The sequence below is a fragment of the Xenopus laevis genome, chromosome 3S (genome assembly GCF_017654675.1).
Source record: "Xenopus laevis strain J_2021 chromosome 3S, Xenopus_laevis_v10.1, whole genome shotgun sequence".
NCBI classification, from domain to species: Eukaryota; Metazoa; Chordata; class Amphibia; order Anura; family Pipidae; genus Xenopus; species Xenopus laevis.
Window position 1 is genome coordinate 20,538,698 of NC_054376.1, and position 18,182 is coordinate 20,556,879.

General features: G+C 43.1%; 1 protein-coding gene across 5 annotated transcripts in view; it reads left to right on the top strand.

Annotated features, from left to right (window-relative positions):
- Window positions 1-13,456: 13,456 nt before the first annotated feature.
- wiz.S (widely interspaced zinc finger motifs S homeolog) overlaps window positions 13,457-18,182 on the top strand; it is a 100,493-nt gene continuing 95,767 nt past the window's right edge. For all 5 annotated transcript variants that reach the window (XM_018254981.2, XM_018254985.2, XM_018254984.2 and 2 more), the window contains exon 1: window positions 13,457-13,600. The gene's annotated coding sequence lies outside the window, so the exon portion shown is untranslated. The remainder of the gene's footprint in view (window positions 13,601-18,182) is intronic.

The following is an 18,182-nucleotide window of genomic DNA, read 5'->3' on the forward strand; positions in this document are numbered from 1 at the left end:
TACACTTATGTTCTGATGGCCTTTGTATCAACAGTTCCGCTAATCATCTATACCTCCTTACACTTTACCTTCACCTTATTACTTTGTTTGTGGTGAATGTGCCTATCCGTGGCTACCAAAAGGCTCCCATGGTGTATGTATGATTGCTAAATTGCTTCATCCCACCTGGTATATGGAAGCTAAAGATATTAAGATAGCTCAGATTCCAGCACACTTCCTAAAGGTAAGGCAAGAGCTCTCTTTAACTTCCCCTGAGGTAAATAGATGTTGCATTAAGAAAGCCTTTAGCCTTATGTCTAGTATGTTGTTGCTTGATAACATTACTAATGAATATGACAACAGTTTGAAGATAGTAAGTCATGAACTCCAACAATTGAAGACGGAAGTTCTGCCACATTGTTTAGTGTTAGATTATCTTCCAGCTAGTCAAGGAGGGTTAGGTACAGTTGTAATTACATAGATGATACATATAATGTAGAAGACGCTATCGACAAGCACCTTCGAAAGGTTGAGCAGCTGAAAGACACCTTTTTGACAAATCACACGGAACAATCCGTTTTCGCCTGGTTGGACCCATCCACTTGGTTCCATGACATAGGTGTTTGGTTCTCTAAGATTTTTCATTTCATCTTGTATGCTCTTGTTTGTGTTGGTGGCCTTATCCTAATCATCTATTGTCTTCCTAACACCATTTGTTGCTGTTGTTCTTGCTGTACCTCCTTATTGTCTTACTCTTTTCTAAAGGCAAGTTCTTCTAAACCTGTTCTGTTCTATCCTAAGAACACTAAAAGTCTAAAAATTGACTTCAATGAACCACCACAGTGTATGAACATTACATACCAGATGTATTCTCATATAGGTTGTATGCATTGCATTTATAAGGTATGCTATGTTTAATTGTTTGTTTTGTATTATGGTTGTCAGAAGAACTGACAAAACGGGGGATTGTGGAAGGAAAAGTCTTGCAGGCCCTAGATGGCCCCTCGCATTCCTAAGCCCCCCTCCAAGGTAGACTGAGCAGTTTCAAAGTGCCCATGGGGCCCTTCTATGAACTGTTTCAAGACTACCCAGGAGACAGTGTGCCATCTGAGAAGGTCCTTATCAGTAGTATGTTATGTTATCCTTTTGCTTCTAGCAGGTGCCCTGGCCTTGAAGCTCTCCCACTATGTTACTCCCTTCTCGTTCACATAGCTAGCTAACACTAGATAATTGTACACTGAGACACTATGATAGATACTTGGCAATACTCCCTTTTCTCCCTAGAGAGGCCTTTTCCCATTGAAGTTCCTCTCCTGAAGGGTATATAATGTGTGGTCAATCTTTTGTTTCTCAGTTCTGACCTACTTGTGTATCAGAACCCACGGAGCTCGTGTATGTTTATTATATAAATAATAAACTTGGATTATTCCTTTTACCTCGGTGATCTCCGGTCTTTGGATTATTCCCTATCAAATGGTGGAGATAATGCGGGCAGGCTCAAGACGGCTGCGCATGCTCTGGCAGCCTGAAGGAGCGCGCATCACTGTCAGCGCCAGCAGGTTGGTGCCAGAGCGACCCCACTGCACTCCTTCGTTACTCTGACCCGACTCTAGTTCCCCAGGGGCGCCCCAGCCTATCTTTCATTACAGTTACCACTACAGACTGAGGTGCCAACTGCCACGAGATCACAATATCTGTTTGCAGCTCAACCAGTTAAACATAAAGCACACATAGTGCGCAGGTGGCGAGAGGCCATATTTTGGGTCACACACTGGTTCCCCCCCCCCCGGGAGTACCACTGAAGGCAAGCACTTGACTGCCACTTCCAGCTCCCTGGTGTTAACCTGGATATATAAGCACCACCTACTGCACGACTCACCCCTCAAATAAGTGAGTCCTTAAATGCCCAGACACACATATGCTGTATGAAATATTAGTGCTTCGGTGCCTGCATTCATTTTGGGACTCTATATATCGCCTGCAAGTTGCTGGTAGCTGCCTGCTTCATATTGCCCTGATTATTCTACTGTCATACCAACAGGCGGAAATATGGATGTGACAGTATGAGACTATAACAATACCGGTGTCCAGTGCATTACACGCCATTAAATAAAATATGCGCATCCGAGGGCTTTCATTATCTGGATATACTCACAAAAATGGGCAAACACGGCCCCAAACAGAGAACCTTAGAGCAATTTGCCAAAAAATCCGACAAATGCTCGAGCTCCCCACCTAGGGACTCGGACGAAGGCTCGGGGGATCCTGAAACCCCTCCCCCAGACCCCCCACAGCATGACCCCGGGGTCCAAATCTTGCTTGCAGCCATAGCAGAATCAAAAACAGCTCTATCTACGCAAATTGAAGAATTGAAGGTTGACATCTCTTTGCTCAGAGCTGATCTCCAGACTGTCAGAGAGAGAGTGAATACCATGGAGGGACGCATCTCTGGGCTCGAGGACCGGTGTGACCCAATTCCGAATCAAATACAACAGCTCACTCAACAGCTACATACCCAAGCTGATCTCTTAGATGACTACGAAAATCGTCAACGACGTAACAACCTGAGAATACTTGGTCTGCCTGAAAAAGCAGAGGGCAACAACCCTGTAGCCTTTATTGAAAGCTGGATTAACGTGAATCTGGGCTCCACTACATTGTCTGCCTTCTTTGTGGTGGAACGGGCGCATCGGGTCCCAGGTAGACCCCCAATTCCTGGGGCACCCCCCAGGCCTTTCCTGTTACGCCTTTTGAACTATAGAGACCGAGATGCCATATTGGCCATGGCAAGAGATAAGCGAGACCTTACTCATGAGGGCAGCAAGATAGCCATATACCCAGACTACTCCTCAAGTCTGCAAAAGAAACGCAACACCTTTGTGGGAGTCAAGCGTCGGATGAGGGAGGTACAGCTGAAATATTCGATGTTGTATCCAGCAAAATTGAGAGTAACCGACGGCTCGCAGGTCCACTTCTTCACCTCCCCGGAGGAAGCAGGAGCATGGCTGGACCGACGTCCTCACCAGTCCCCTCGGGCGAGCCCTAACCGTTGAAGTTCGTGAGGGCCAAGACATTTTGCATATGGGTCAGACCTCGTTCAATGGGAACTTCATTATTTTTGTACAACCTGTTTCCCCTTGGGATCCTATACCCACGTTGGGGTCTATGATGTCCTCTCTTCAGCGCTGACGCACCCCTGTTGGTTTACAGCAAAGACAAAGAAATATCTCCAGATGTGAGGACCGAGCGGTAAATTATAGTTCCTGTGAACTTTGCATATATTTTCTTTCCTGATGGTAATGCCAGTGACACTCTTTAAGTTTATTACTACTGTTTTCATGTGTAACTTCAGGTGGAGCACACTCCATGCTCAGCCACAGTTTTGGGAAAAAGCCCGCCAAGTTGGGTGGTCGGGCAGGGTGGGTTTGGGAAAGCTTAACTATGTTGAGATGTTAATGCTATTGTTTCCTATCTTCTTCTCACTATACTTTGCTCCCCCTCCCCCTACTCCCCTCTCCCCAAGGCCGCAGAGATACGTATGTAGCACATTTTGGGACACTTTGAACTGTGAGAAGCCCCAGATGAAGGTAGCATATGTTCGTGGAGATATGTATGTCTGTGGGAGGTTTGTGCTACCCTGCGGGAATAGCTTGATATTCAATAGCACTCATGGCTCACCTTAGGCTTATTTCCTGGAATACCAGGGGTTTAAATTCTAAAATTAAAAGGGGACTTGTCTTTCAGTATCTTAAAAAACACTCTCCAGATCTGGTCTTATTACAAGAGACACACCTTGTGGGCAGTAGGGTCCTGGCATTGAAAAAAGCATGGGTGGCCAGGGTACTTCATGCCTCCTATTCTACATATTCCCGCGGGGGGCCATCCTCATTGGTAAATCCGCTAATATTTTGATTCAGCACATATGTACTGACCCACAGGGCAGATATATTCTCATGAGGTGCCTATGGGGTTCCAAACCTTACATTATTGCCAATGTCTACCTCCCTCCACCAGCTAATATAGAGGTTCTCTCTTTAATACTGGCTAAAATCAGCAGCTGGGACCCAGCACCGCTGATACTAATGGGCGACTGCAACCTGGTCCTGTCCCATACATTGGATAGGCATAACTCAACAGATGTAACCATTAGCCCACTACATAATTGGTGTGATGCGTATAACTTCATAGACCCATGGAGACACAAATTTCCAACTCAGAAAGTGTATTCATGCTACTCAGCCTCCCACTCTGCAGCATCTAGAATAGATCTTGCTCTAATTTCTAGGCCCCTATTGGCAGAGGTAGACAACACCGCTTATCTTCCAAGTGGCATATCAGATCACGCCCCCCTATCCCTTACCCTACGACCTCAGGGGGAATTGAACCGAATGCAGTGGAGACTCCACCCCAAGTGGTTACAGGTCCCAGAGGTGCATGACCACCTGATCAAAGAAATGGGGGATTATTGGTTTCTAAACGAAGGCTCAGCCTCTACACTAATGGTGTGGGAAGCCTCTAAGGCGTATCTGAGAGGCTGTTGTATAATGGCTATATCTAGTTACAGGAAGCGGCTTAATCATAAATCAGAGGAGCTTGAGGCGGACATATTGTTGACAGAAGGGGAATTTGCTAGAGATCCTTCTCCAAACCGCCATCTACAGGTGGCACAGGCCCACAGACAGTATTACCTTCACTTGGTGGACAAAACGGAAAAAAAGTTATTATACACTAATCACCCTATTTGAAAAAGGTAATAGAGGGGGCAAGTTGCTTGCCTTTCTGCTTAGGGAATCCACTGCTCCCATCCCAATCACGCAGATACAGTCTGCATTGGGTGATCTGCGGGATATCCCTAGAGGCATTAATGACGCCTTCGTACACTACTATCATAACCTCTACCAATCCAACCAACTGCTATGACGCACCAAACCCTAAGTGACTTTCTGAGTAACATTCCCTTGGAAACCCTGACTCCACATGAAAGCCTCTCACTGGAGGTGCCATTATCAGTTACCGAAATTATGGATGCTATCTCATCCTTCCCTCCGGGTAAGACGCCAGGGTTGGACGGCATCCCGATAGATTGGTACAAGCTCAATATAGATAGTATAGCCCCTAGACTACTTTGCTTATATGAATCTGCACTGGAGGTCGGTATGCTGCCCCCGTCCCTTAGGGAAGCACTTATAGTACTGCTACCCAAAAAAGGTGGCGACCCGCTGGACTGTGCAGCATATAGGCCTATCTTGCTCCTCTGTAATGACGTTAAGATTTTGGCAAAAGTGCTAGCCAACCGTCTCACCAAAATAATCTATTCTGTAGTACATCCTGATCAGTCTGGTTTTATGCCAGGCCGAGCGACTGATGTCAACATACGTAGGCTGTTCACCAATATTGACTTGGCCTGACTTGGTGGCTACCCAGGGGTAATAGTCTCCCTCGATATAAAGAAAGCATTTGATTCTGTTGAGTGGAACTTTTTATGGGGCGTGTTGACTGCCATGGGCTTTGGTCCTAAATTTATAAACTGGGTTAAACTGTTATATGCTAATCCGTTAGCTAGAATTCGAACTAATAAGCTGGTCTCCAGCCCTTTTAGCTTAGGTAGAGGTACTAGGCAGGGGTGTCCGCTCTCGCCACATTTGTTTGCGCTGGCTATAGAACCTCTGGCAACCTTAATACGTGCAAGCCCACACATCACTGGTATGCGCTTTGGTGGGGTGGAGGAGCGGATATCCCTATATGCAGACGATGCCTTGGTGTTTCTGGCAGATGCTAAACAATTGCTTGGGGCCCTCCTCAGGATAGTTGACCAGTTTGGAGAATTTTCAGGGCTGCAGGTCAACTGGCAGAAATCTACTTACATGACTATTAACGGACTGCAGCCCTCCCTGCACTCTATGTCCGCAGATTTGAAATGGGTAGAGACATTTAAATATTTGGGAATTTGGGTTTCTCCAAACCCGTACAAGTTTAAGGAACTTAACATTGACCCGGTAGTCCAGCAACTGACCGTGAACCTTACCAACTGGTCGGGACTCCCACTTAATTTATTAGGACGCATCAATCTCTTAAAAATGGTGGTTCTTCCCAAGTTATTGTATCTTTTCCATAATTCCCCAGTTCCCTTGCCCCTCAATCTTTTTACCAAACTTGACTCGCTTGTGTGCACGTTTATATGGGGCAACAAACAAGCTTGTATAAGTCTCAAAACACTGACAGCCCCTAAAACACTGGCTTGCCCGCAAAGGTCTGGCTTGCCCGCTTTTTCTGTTGTATTATCTGGCGGCTCAACTAGTGTATGTAGCATGGAGCCTTAACCCATCAGCTGAGAACGCTGCCTTCCCTATCTTGGCAGAAGCAGCCGGGTCGGTTGAGGCACTCACCAATACTATACTCCGGGGAACTACCCATAGAGGATGTCCCCCCTCAACTCTAAAGTTGCTACCTTCAATTTGGGAAACAGCCCTTAGGTACGACAAAACACGACAAATTGATGTCTCCCCCTACACACCTATATGGTGCAATCCTAAACTAAGACACTTTCTGACAATACCGGACCCAGCACTTTGGGCAAGATTTAATATCAAATACCTTGGCCAGCTTTATGACAACCAAGGGTTTAAATCATATGAGGATCTGGCAACTGAGTTTAATCTTCCAAGAAACATGTGGTACAGATGTTTTCAAATAAGACATGCAGCATTTTGCCAATTTCCGACCGCCCCCAAGTTGTCCCTCTCCTTGCTTGAGGAAACTCTAAGGTCACCGAATCAGGGGAAGTTAGTGTCTCGCATTTATAACATTCTTAATAAACAAAGGGGCAACCCATATGCACAATGCCATACCAAATGCAAGACATACCACACTTAGATCTGGATGACTGGGATGATATTACGCATTCCTATCTGCCTTCAGTAATAGTTAGCAATGATATCCTAATACAATACCGTATGATACATAGAACCTACCTTACTCCGGCAAGGCTGCACTCCATGGGCCTTAAAGCTGATAATATATGCTTTAAATGTGGGATAGATCCGGGCACTTATCTCCACACCTTTTGGACATGCCCGCAGTTGATCAAATTTTGGGACAAGGTAGTTAACTACGTCACACAAACTCTTAATATACCGAGTGTGCGGACACCGGAGGCATGCCTTCTAGGTTTGGTTGAAAATATTACATTTGATAAATACCAACGTATTTTATTGAGGTTGCTGTACTTTTACGCAAGGAAGGCGATTACCCTAGTCTGGAAGTTACCCAGAGCTCCCTCCTTAAAATGTTGGAAATCTCTAGTGAATGCAGCTCTCCCCCTATACAAATTGACGTACCTAAGTAGAGGTTGCCCGGACCGGTTTGGAAAGATCTGGGGCCGTGGTTGGATGAACTCGACACAGCCTCTGTGCAGGACAATGGTTAATGTGCTACAAGATATTTATACTGAGTCGGTTATGTTGCATCGCTCTCGGCCTACCCCCCCCCCCTCTTTTCCTTCTGTTACCCTTCCCTCTATTACACCTGCTATCCTTTGTTAAAAAGGTTAAAAATGCTTGTAACATCTTTTCCTGTTTCAGTCTAAGTAGGTATTGCTGCGGTGATGGACATACAGGGACACGATAGACTGGTGTAAATTTGAACTGTTTAATACTGGGTTTTTTTCATGGATGTATCAAGCTTGAAAATAAAAACTTTAAAAAAAAAAAAAAAAAGACAGACTGCTTTCTCTGTCCTAGGATTGAGGCATTAGAAGAGAAGAAACTACTGAAGGAAAACTCAGTGGCAGAGGCTCCAGCAAAATACAATGAAGTAAAGATTAATCTTAAAACTGGGCCTATATGATGCAGAAATCCAGGAAAACATTGCAATTCAGCTAGAGCTATATTATGAATTACCTTGTGGCAAGCAATAAAGGTGGAATCATTACTAGATATTTATTAAGGGGCAGATTTACTAACGATCGAAGTGAATTTGAGGAAATTTTCGAAGTAAAAAAATTCGAAATTCAAACTAATTTTGGATTTAGGATACTACGAATTTGAATTTACTTTGACTTCGACTCGAAGTAAAAATTGTTTGAATATTCAACCATTCGATAATCGAAGTACTGTCTCTTTAAAAAAACTTTGACTTCAATACTTCGCCAAATTAAACCTGGCGAAGTGCTATGTTAGCCTATGGGGACCTTCTACAACATTTTTCGAAGTCTTTACGAATAAAAATCCTTCGAACGATCGCTAAAATCGTTGAATGATTTTTATTCGACCGCAGGATTGCCAAATTTGTTGAAAAAACTTCGAATTCGATATTCAAATTCAAAGTTTTTTAATTCGATGGTCGAATTTCGATGTTTTTTGTACTTCGAAATTTGACCCTTGATATTTCTGCCCCTAAGACTTATGGGACATTCTGAGATATTTTCTGATCACCTCTGTAATAATGCCAAAAAGAGTGAGACTCAAATTCCCACCCATCCAACTATTACAGTTCACCAGGTGATCCGTGGAGAATGAACGGCCTATGCACATTCCAATATAGGTTCAGAGACAGTTTGGTTGATTAACGGGATTCTATGATGATTTTTATGGTGTTGTTTTTATTTGTAAATTACACTCTTTACACTGCATGTTACACTCTTAACATGTAAAATTTCATTCCTAACCCAACAAGTGTATTTTATTTTAGTTGTAATATTGGTGCGTAGGAGCCATCTCAAGTCATTTTGCCTGGCCATGTGCTTTCAGAAAGCACTTTAGGATGGAACCGCTTTCTGGCAGGCTACGGTTTCTCCTACTCAATGTAACTGAATGAGTTGCATTGGGACATGGATTTTTACTATTGAGTGCTGTTCTTATATCTACCAGGAAGCTGTTATCTGGTTACTTTCCCATTGTTCTGCTGATGGGCTGCTGGGGGGGGGGTGATATCAGGGCCGCCATTAGAAATCACGGAGCCCCGTACAACAAAATTTTTGGGGCCCCCTGGGCCCCGCCCACACTGACGACCAAGCTCCACCCCATATCCCGCCCACTCCACATCGCAGTTAAAAGACCACACAGACATCAGCGCTAAAAAAGTAACCCCCCCCACACACAAATTGTAAAAAGCTATTGATGGTCAGGGTCCCCTTATAAAAAATTGGGGCCCCAAAAAAAAAAATTACATTTTTTTTTTTTTTTAAAAACATTGGTGGCAGGGGCCCCCTTATAAGTTAAAAAAAACTTGGGGCCCCAACAAAAAAAAATTAAAAAAAACTAAAAAATAAACAAACATTGGTGGCAGGGGCCCCCTTATAAGTTAAAAACAAATTGGGTCCCCAAAAAAAAATTAAAAAAAAAAAAAAATTAAAAAAAAAAAAAAAACTGATGGCAGGGGCCCCCTTACAAGTTAAAAACAAATTGGGGCCCCAAAAAAAAAATTGGAAATTTTTTTTTTAAAAAAAAAACAAACATTGGCGGCAGGGGCCCCCTTATAAGTTAAAAACAAATTGGGGCCCCAAAAAAAAATTTGAAAAAAAAATAATTTTTTTTGAAAAAAAAAAAAAAAAAAAACTGGTGGCAGGGGCCCCCTTACAAGTTAAAAAAATTTAGGGCCACCAAAAAGAAAATAATTTTTTTTTTTTTAAAAAAAACAAAAAAAAAAAATGGTGGCAAGGGGCCCCTTACGAGTTAAAAAAAAAATTGGGGCCCCAAAAAAAAAAAGTTTTAAAAAAAAGATTGGTGGCAGGGGCCTATAGAATATTAAAATAATACATTGGTGGCCAGGGGATTAAAAAAAAAAAAAAAAAAACACAAACTGGTGTTCAGTAGGATTGAACTCATGGCTTCAGTACTTCAACTTCGCCTCCTTTCGTGACTTCGGGTCTTTTCACCGCTTCAGGACTTCAATTTCGGCTGTTTTTGTGACTTCGGGTCTTTGCGCTGCTTCAGGACTTCGGCTGTTTTCGTGACTTCGGGTCTTTTCGGCGCTTCGTGACCGACTTTTTCCGTGACTTCGGGTCTTTTCGGTGCATCGGCTTCGGCTTTTCGGCACTTCCGCATTCGGCACGCAAGAGGCAAGACGTACGGCTCGGGCGCTCGTAAGGGGGGCTCGGATCTAATGCCCCCCTTCATGCCCGGGCCCGGTACGCTTGTCCCCCCGGTCCCCCCCTGATGGCGGCCCTGGGTGATATCACTACCAACGTGCAGTGCAGCAGTAAATAGTGACTGAATTTTATCAGAGCACAAGTCACATGACTGGGGGCACCTGGGAAATGGACAGTATGTCTAGCCCCATGTCAGATTTCAAAATTAAATATTAAAAAATCTGTTTGCTTTTTTGAAAAATGGATTTCAGTGCAAAAGTCTGCTGGAGCAGCACTATTAAATGATGCATTTTGAAAAAAAACATGGTTTCCCATCACAGTATGCCTTTAAGGCTTCTGCTTAGAACAACCTACTGCCTCAGATAAATGAACAACAGAAAGATACAGGTAGCCCCGGCAATATCTGCAATGGAGAAATTCATCAGGAGATTGCTGTAAGGGGCCCGAAGGCTCAGATAGAGGTAGCGGACCAAGGAGGAAGCACAGTCTCACCAGATCGAGGTATCCAAGGGGTTAAGAGAAGGCAAAATCAGGTCCAGGCAATAAGGTCGGTACAGGCGGCAAAGGTTCAATACACGGTATAAACAGGCAAGGTCAAGATCAGATAACAGAGGAATATAACGCACCCAGGAACTCACTAAGTGGAACCTATTGTAGGGCAAAGTCTGAAGTGCTCTGGTGCCTTAAATAGCCCTTCATTGGCGCCAAAAACTTACGTGGTGACGTCATCACACTGGCGTCTTTGAGCTGGCGTCTTTGCGCTGGCCTCCAACCCGGCGCTGGCGTCTTTGCGCTGGCGTCCAATCCGACGCTGGCGTCTTTGTGCTGGCATCTAGATGATGACGTCACTGAACTGCGCCCAGGACGATCCGCATGGAAGGAAGAGGCGCCGCCATCTTGGTACGGAATGCAACCATGCTGGTAAGCCTTCCTTACAATCGCATTAGTGTCATCAGAAAGTTCCTTTCCAAAAAAACCCCCTGAAGTCATGGAAGACACAGAGACATCTTAAAGAGCCCAGTGAAAACAGCTGCAACACAAAGAAACTCCCTAATCAATGTCTTATGTTAACACGGGCCACCACTTGTTAATTAAAGGGGACCTTTGGCTATTATAAAAAATACAGTGATATACTGTATAGTGAATGTTTCATAAATTAGTTTTATCGTTTTTATTATAGTTTTTAGCTATCAAACAACCCGACCATGCAGTCTGAGGTCCTTGTGAAATAAGACTTTGCAAAATCTGTTGGTGACTCACAGCATGAGTATGTTTACCACGTTTTTATTTTTAAACTGAACTGTTCCTTTAGATCTAGAATATCTCCAGAGACAAACAATCAAAACTGAGATAGGTGGAAACTAAGAAGCAATAATATAGCAGGTCTGCCATCAGTGGGGTACAGTAATACTGCAGTCAGATGCCTCATGGTAGAGCACAAAATAAAAACATCACTCATGGGCAGCGTCGGACTGGGGGGCCTGGGGCTTCTGAGTCGGGGGAACCCCCCTTACTTGCCATAGAGAGTAAAGCTACTGAGATGCCTCAGTTCAAGTCCTCCAGTAATGGTGGCAAATGGTCAACAATTATAAACCGGAGTTTTGTGACCCAGTATTGCTGGATTTTGTGGCATTCGCAGAACACATGTAGGGAAGGTGCCACTATCTAAATTACATTTGAGATAAACATCAGGGTAGCTATGACACATATGTGCCAATCTGTGTGGAGTCAGGTACACTCTGTTTTAAAATTTGGCATGAATAAAGCAGTCTTTAAAGGAGAACTAAAGCTTAACTAAAGAAGTAGCTTGAAATGTTGTACATTATGTTTTGGGCTTCTGTACCAGCCAAGGCAACCACAGTCCTTTAGCAGTAAAGGTCTGTAACATAGTAACCTGCCTAACTGCCAGTTGATCAAGAGGAAGGCAAAAAACCCCATCTGAAGCCTCTCAAATTTGCCTCAGAGGGGGAAAAATTCCTTCCAGACTCCAAAGTGGCAATTGGGCTGGATAGTTTTGTGTCATCTGCAAACACTGATACATTACTTACAATACCCTCCCTCTCCCCTAAGTCATTAATAAACAAGCCTAGCTGTCCCCCCGGGGCAAATGCCCCTAACTCACTACTTACCCTTCCGTGCAGATTCAGTCCAGCAGAGTTCACAGACGCTATCATCTCATGAAAATTGCCGAAGCGCTGGACTCATTCTGGAGATTACCGATTCGGCTGAAGATGGCACCCGGGAACTTCGCTGGACAGAATCTGCACAGAGTGTAATAAAGAGTATGGGGCATTTGCAGGGGGGGGGACAGCTAGGATGGGGGGGGGGAGCTGGGTCTATGTAGGGTAGTGTTTTTTTTTTATTAAGGGTTTGTTTCTCCGTTAATTGGCTTTTGGCAGCTGCCAGATGCAACTAAGATACTTAGTAACAATTTTGAGATAAATAAGAAATTGTAACAATTTAGATAAGGAGGTCCTTGGGAAAAGTTAGACTCGCAGCTTAAAGGCAATTTGTCTTCATTAAGGGATACTGTCATGGGAAAAAAAAAAATTTTCAAAATGAATCAGTTAATAGTGCTGCTCCAGCAGAATTCTGCACTGAAATCAATTTCTCAAAAGAGCAAACAGATTTTTTTATATTCAATTTGGAAATCTAACATGGGGCTAGACATTTTGTCAATTTCCCAGCTGCCCCATGTCATGTGACTTGTGCCTGCACTTCAGGAGAGAAATGCTTTCTGGCAGGCTGCTGTTTTTCCTTCTCAATGTAACTGAATGTGTCTCAGTGGGACATGGGTTTTTACTATTGAGTGTTGTTCTTAAAACTACCAGGCAGCTGTTATCTTGTGTTAGGGAGCTGCTATCTGGTTACCTTCCCATTGTGATATCACTACAACTTGCAGTACAGCAGTAAAGAGTGATTGAAGTTTATCAGAGCACAAGTCACATAACATGGGGCAGCTGGGAAATTGACAAAATGTCTAGCCCCATGTCAGATTTCAAAATTGAATATAAAAAAATCGGTTTGCTCTTTTGAGAAATGGATTTCAGTGCAGAATTCTGCTAGAGCAGCACTATTAACGGATTCATTTTGAAAAAAACATTTTTTCCCATGACGGTATCCCTTTAGTAAAACTGTAATAACTTAAAAAAACACAGAAATATGTTCAAACGTTAACCTGACAAATTTTGTAAAATTAACAAAGTTGAGAGGTATGGCCCGTATTTCACTAAGGGAAATGCCCACGTATTCCAAGAAAAAAACTAATTCTACAGAGCATAACCCAATACTCAGTTAAGCGCTGTGGCAGCGCCAGCATACTTCTCCAGGCAACCGTTTAAAGAAGGCGCCGAAAACGCGCCGAATATCACGTGACGAAGACGTTCCCCCCAGACGTTCACGTGTTCGTGACGTCACCCACGGCCTCTTATCAACTGGGAACTAGCAGCTCCCGTCTGCGGACGGATCGCCTTGTACCGGAGCCGCTCTTAAAGGGGCCATGCACCGCGAGAATGCCCCGGCACCCAGCAAGGGGTGAGACAGCGGGCCAGGGCATGGGGAGGAGGCTAAAACAGTTGGGGGAAAATGTCTAAAGGGCACCTGTCACTGGGGGCAGTGATAGAGGGGGTGGGCAAGTGCATAGCTGGGGGTAAATGTGTATATGTAAATGAACTGCCCTTTGGTGTATAATACCTTGGCACAGCTGAGTGATCCTGGCTTTCTGTATGTGTGAGTGCTGCCATTATTCCCTCTCTGACAGGGGCTGCCCGCCTGGCTGGCTCTGTTCCTGGCACTCTGATTCTGTCTGGGCTTGGCCCATTTTAGTGCTACCACAAGTACCAGGCTGAGGTGAAATATTATGGGCTCTTTATGAGTGTCATGCTGTTTGTGACTGTTCCATATTGTGTGTGTGTGTGGCCCAGCCAGCCAATCAGAGAGAGGTATGGGAAGAGATGCCATAGTGGAACGCATAGTTGCTTTCAACTTCATAGGATCAGTACAGTGTGTGCCCACATAGCCAGCCTGCATTTGTAGCCTGGTTACTTTAAGTATGTTTTACAATAGCTCATTCTAAGCAACTTTTCAATGAATTAATAATTTTTAATTATTTGCCTCCTTTTACTGATTCTTTTCAGCTTTCAAATGGGGGGGGTCACTGACCCCATCTACAATGCAAATGCAAAAAGCAAATTATTATTGTTATTGCTACTTTTTGACTCTTCTTTCTATTGAAGCCTCTCCTACTCCATCTCTTATTCAAATCAAAGCGTGGTTGCTAGGGTCATTTGGACCCTAGCTCCCAGACAGTTGAAATGTCAAACTGAAGAGCTGCTATATAAAAAGCAAAATAGCTCAAATAATAAAAAAAAAAAAGAGAACCCATTGCAAATTGGCTCAGAATATTACTCTCTCTACATCAGTGATCCCCAACCAGTAGCTCGTGAGCAACATGTTGCTCTCCAACCCCTTGGATGTTGCTCTCAGTGTCCTCAAAGCAGGGGCTTATTTTTGAATTCCAGGCTTGGAAGCAAGTTTTAATTGCATAAAAACTAAGTATAGTGCCAAGTAGAGCCTCTGGTAGGCTGCCAGTCCACATAGGGCCTACCAAATAGCCAATCACAGCCCTTATTTGGCACCCTAAGGGACCTTTTCCTGCTTGTGTTGCTCCCCCAACTCTTTTTACATTTGAATGTGGCTCACGGGTAAAAAAAGGTTGGGGATCCCTGCTCTACATCATGCTAAAAGATAAAGGAACAGTAACACCAAAAAATCAAAGCGGCTTAAACTAATGAAAATATAATGTAGTGCTGTGCTGCACTTGTAAAACTGATGTGTTTGCTTCAGAAACTCTACTATAGTTTATATAAACAATCTGCTGTGTAGTCATGGGGCCAGCCATTCAAAACTGAAAAAATGAGAAAAGGTACAGGATAAGCAGCAGATAACAGATAAGCTCTGTAGTATACAATGGGATTCTTCAGTACGTATCTGTTATCTACTATGGGGCAAATTCACTAACATTCGTAGTTTCGCCAGGCGCAACTTCGCCTCACTTCGCCAGGCGTAGTTTCGCCAGCGCTCCGCAAATTCACTAAAATCCGAAGTTGCACTCAGGGGTAGCATAAGGTTGCGAAGTTGCGCTAGCATTGATTCGCTATGTAAAGCGAAGTTACGCTAGTGAAGGCTAATTTGCATACGTCGCGAAATTCAAATTTCAATGGAGGAATACGTATCAGCACTACAAATGCCTAGAAAACCTTCAAATCAGCAAATAAAAATTTTATTTTGCCCTACACATGTGCCCACTGTCTAGGTAAGTTGCCATGAGTCAGGAAATGTAGGGGGGAAGTTCAGTACACTGCGCAAGTTAGTGAATTTGCGTAGTTACGTCGCTAGCGAAAATTCACCAGGCGTAAGGGTGCGAAGTAACACTAGCGAAACTACGCCAGCGTTCGTTAGTGAATTTGCACAGTAACGAAAATGCCAAACGCTAGCGAATTAACGCTAGCATTCGGCGCTTCGGCGCTTAGTGAATTTGCACCCCTGTATCCTATGCTGGAATGGCTGCCCCCATGGCTAAACAGCAACTTGTTTATAAAAACTATAATTTTGTTTCTGAAGCAAACACGCCAATTTACCAATACAGGGCAAGAGTACACTATATTGTCATTCTTTTAAAATACTTTAATTTTTTAGGTGTTACTGTTCCTTTAACTCAAAGGAAACTTGCAATACTTGTGATTGTAGAGCTGCCATACTGGTTGGTCTGAATACAGATTAGGAGACCTCATCAATAGATATTACTGTAATTAGCACATCTTTTCTATGGGATGCTGGGAGATGTGTTAAAAGTTGAGAGAAAGATGCAGGGTGTAGGTGTGTGCACATAACTTGGAAATGATCTGCATGTATGAATCAGGAATCTGAGCACTGTTGTGATACAGTGGCAGCTTTACAGTACCGGGCTAAGCATTTCTTCTCTGCACCCATTCACATTGCTGACTTTGTACTTGCAACTTTGTTGCAGCCAGAAATAGACTGATTGTCATTGTGGTTATTCAGGCTCACTCAGTATTATGATGTTCCCATGTGGGAGAGAGGTGTCTGTACTGATGTATCTCACTTTACCCCAGCCAACAGCTACTTAAGGGAATGTGAGTTTAGGGGATTCTGTCATGATTTTTATGATGTCGTTTTTATTTCTAAAGTACACTGTTTACACTGCAAATAATTCACTCCACTATATAAAATGTAATTCCCGAATCAGCAAGTGTATTTTTTTTAGTTGTAATATTGGTGTGTAGGTGCCATCTCAGGTAATTTTGCCTGGTCATGTGCTTTCAGAAAGAGCCAGTACTTTAGAATGGAACTGATTTCTGGCAGGCTGTTGTTTCTCCTACTCAACGTAACTGAATGTGTTGCAGTGGGACCTGGATTTTACTATTGAGTGCTGTATTTATATCTACCAGGCAGCTGTTATCTTGTTTTAGGGAGCTGCTATCTGGTTACCTTACCATTGTTTTGTTGTTAGGCTGCTGGGGGAATAGGGAGGGGATCATATCACTCCAACTTGCAGTACAACAGTAAAGTGTGACGGAAGTTTATCAGAGTACAAGTCACATAACTGGGGGCAGCTTGGAAACTGACAATATGCCCCATGTCATATTTCAAAATTAAATATAAAAAAATCTGTTTGCTTTTTTAAGAAACAGATTTCAGTGCAGATTTCTGCTGGAGCAGCACTATTAATTGATGTATTTTGAAAAAAAAAATTCCAATGAAAATATCCCATTAAGGTTTTTAGTGTAACAAATAGCTTGTGAGTGGGGCACAGCAATAGATAGAGTAGACCCAGAAGCTGCATGGGACAGCTTTTGCAAGAGCGTAGTTTGGGTTCCTATATGACCCCAAGGTTTTAATGATGCTGGTGACATAAACTGTGGGACCAATGATTTCAGTAATGTCACTGCTTGGGCAAATTAGGACTTGTCCTGCCAGCAGTTTCCTTCTATTTTGTCTTTGTATGAGAAAGGCCTGTATTGCTTTATTTACCATAAGTAGTATTAGTTCAGCACAGCACCACGTAGTTAAAAAAATGCCTTTATTCAAATTCTCATGGCAGACCCGTTCAGCAACGTTTTAGGCCTATATATGGCCTTTTATCAAGCAGGCCTGAAACATTGCTGAACGGGTCTGCCATGAGAATAAAGGCATTTTTTTAACTACCTGGTGCTGAACTAATTCTACTAATCTGAGTGGAGGATGGACCACTGATGGTACGTGCACCTTTTTGCTTTATTTAACATAAACAGGTATAGGACCTGTTATACGGAATGCTTGGGACCTTGGGCTTTCCAGAAGACGGATCTTTCCATAATTTGGACCTTTATACCTTAAGGGGCGGATGTATCAAAATGTGAGATTAGAACTCACCATAGGTCACAAAGGTCTTGAATTTCCTCCAAACTCTATTGAGATAGTCTTCTAACCTTTTCCAGCTTTATGGGCATCAACAATTATTTTTCTGAGGTCCCCAGATACCTCCTTTGTTTGAGCCACAAATATGTTGTATGTGTGTTCAGGCTTTGCTGAATCTCCCTTCTTTAAATAAAAACTTACACCTGATCATCCCATTGACTGAAAACACCAGTCTCTTAGAGGTCCATTTATTAAAGGTCGAATTTCGAATTCATGTGAGGTTTTTTTTCACTCTAATGAATTTGAATACATTTGAAATTCGATTTGGAGGTTATTTAAGAAAAAATTCTAACATCTAAAGCTCAAACTAATTTTACCATCTCGAAAACTTGAATCAAATTACATTCGAATACGACTAAACTCGAATCAAGTTTTTTCTCTGAAACAAACTCGAATGTCAGGAAGGCTTTTAACATCTTCAAATGAACCTCTCCTATTGACTTCTACAGTTAGGTTCATAAATCTTTGGACAGAGACAACTTTTTTTCTAATTTTGTTTTCTGTAGATTACCACAATGAATTTTAAATGAAACAAATGTACAGCCATCAAGAAATATAATAGCCCTAGTTTAAATCAGGGGTGTCCAACCTTTTGGGCCACATTGGAAGAAGAAGAATTTGTGTGGGCCACACTCGA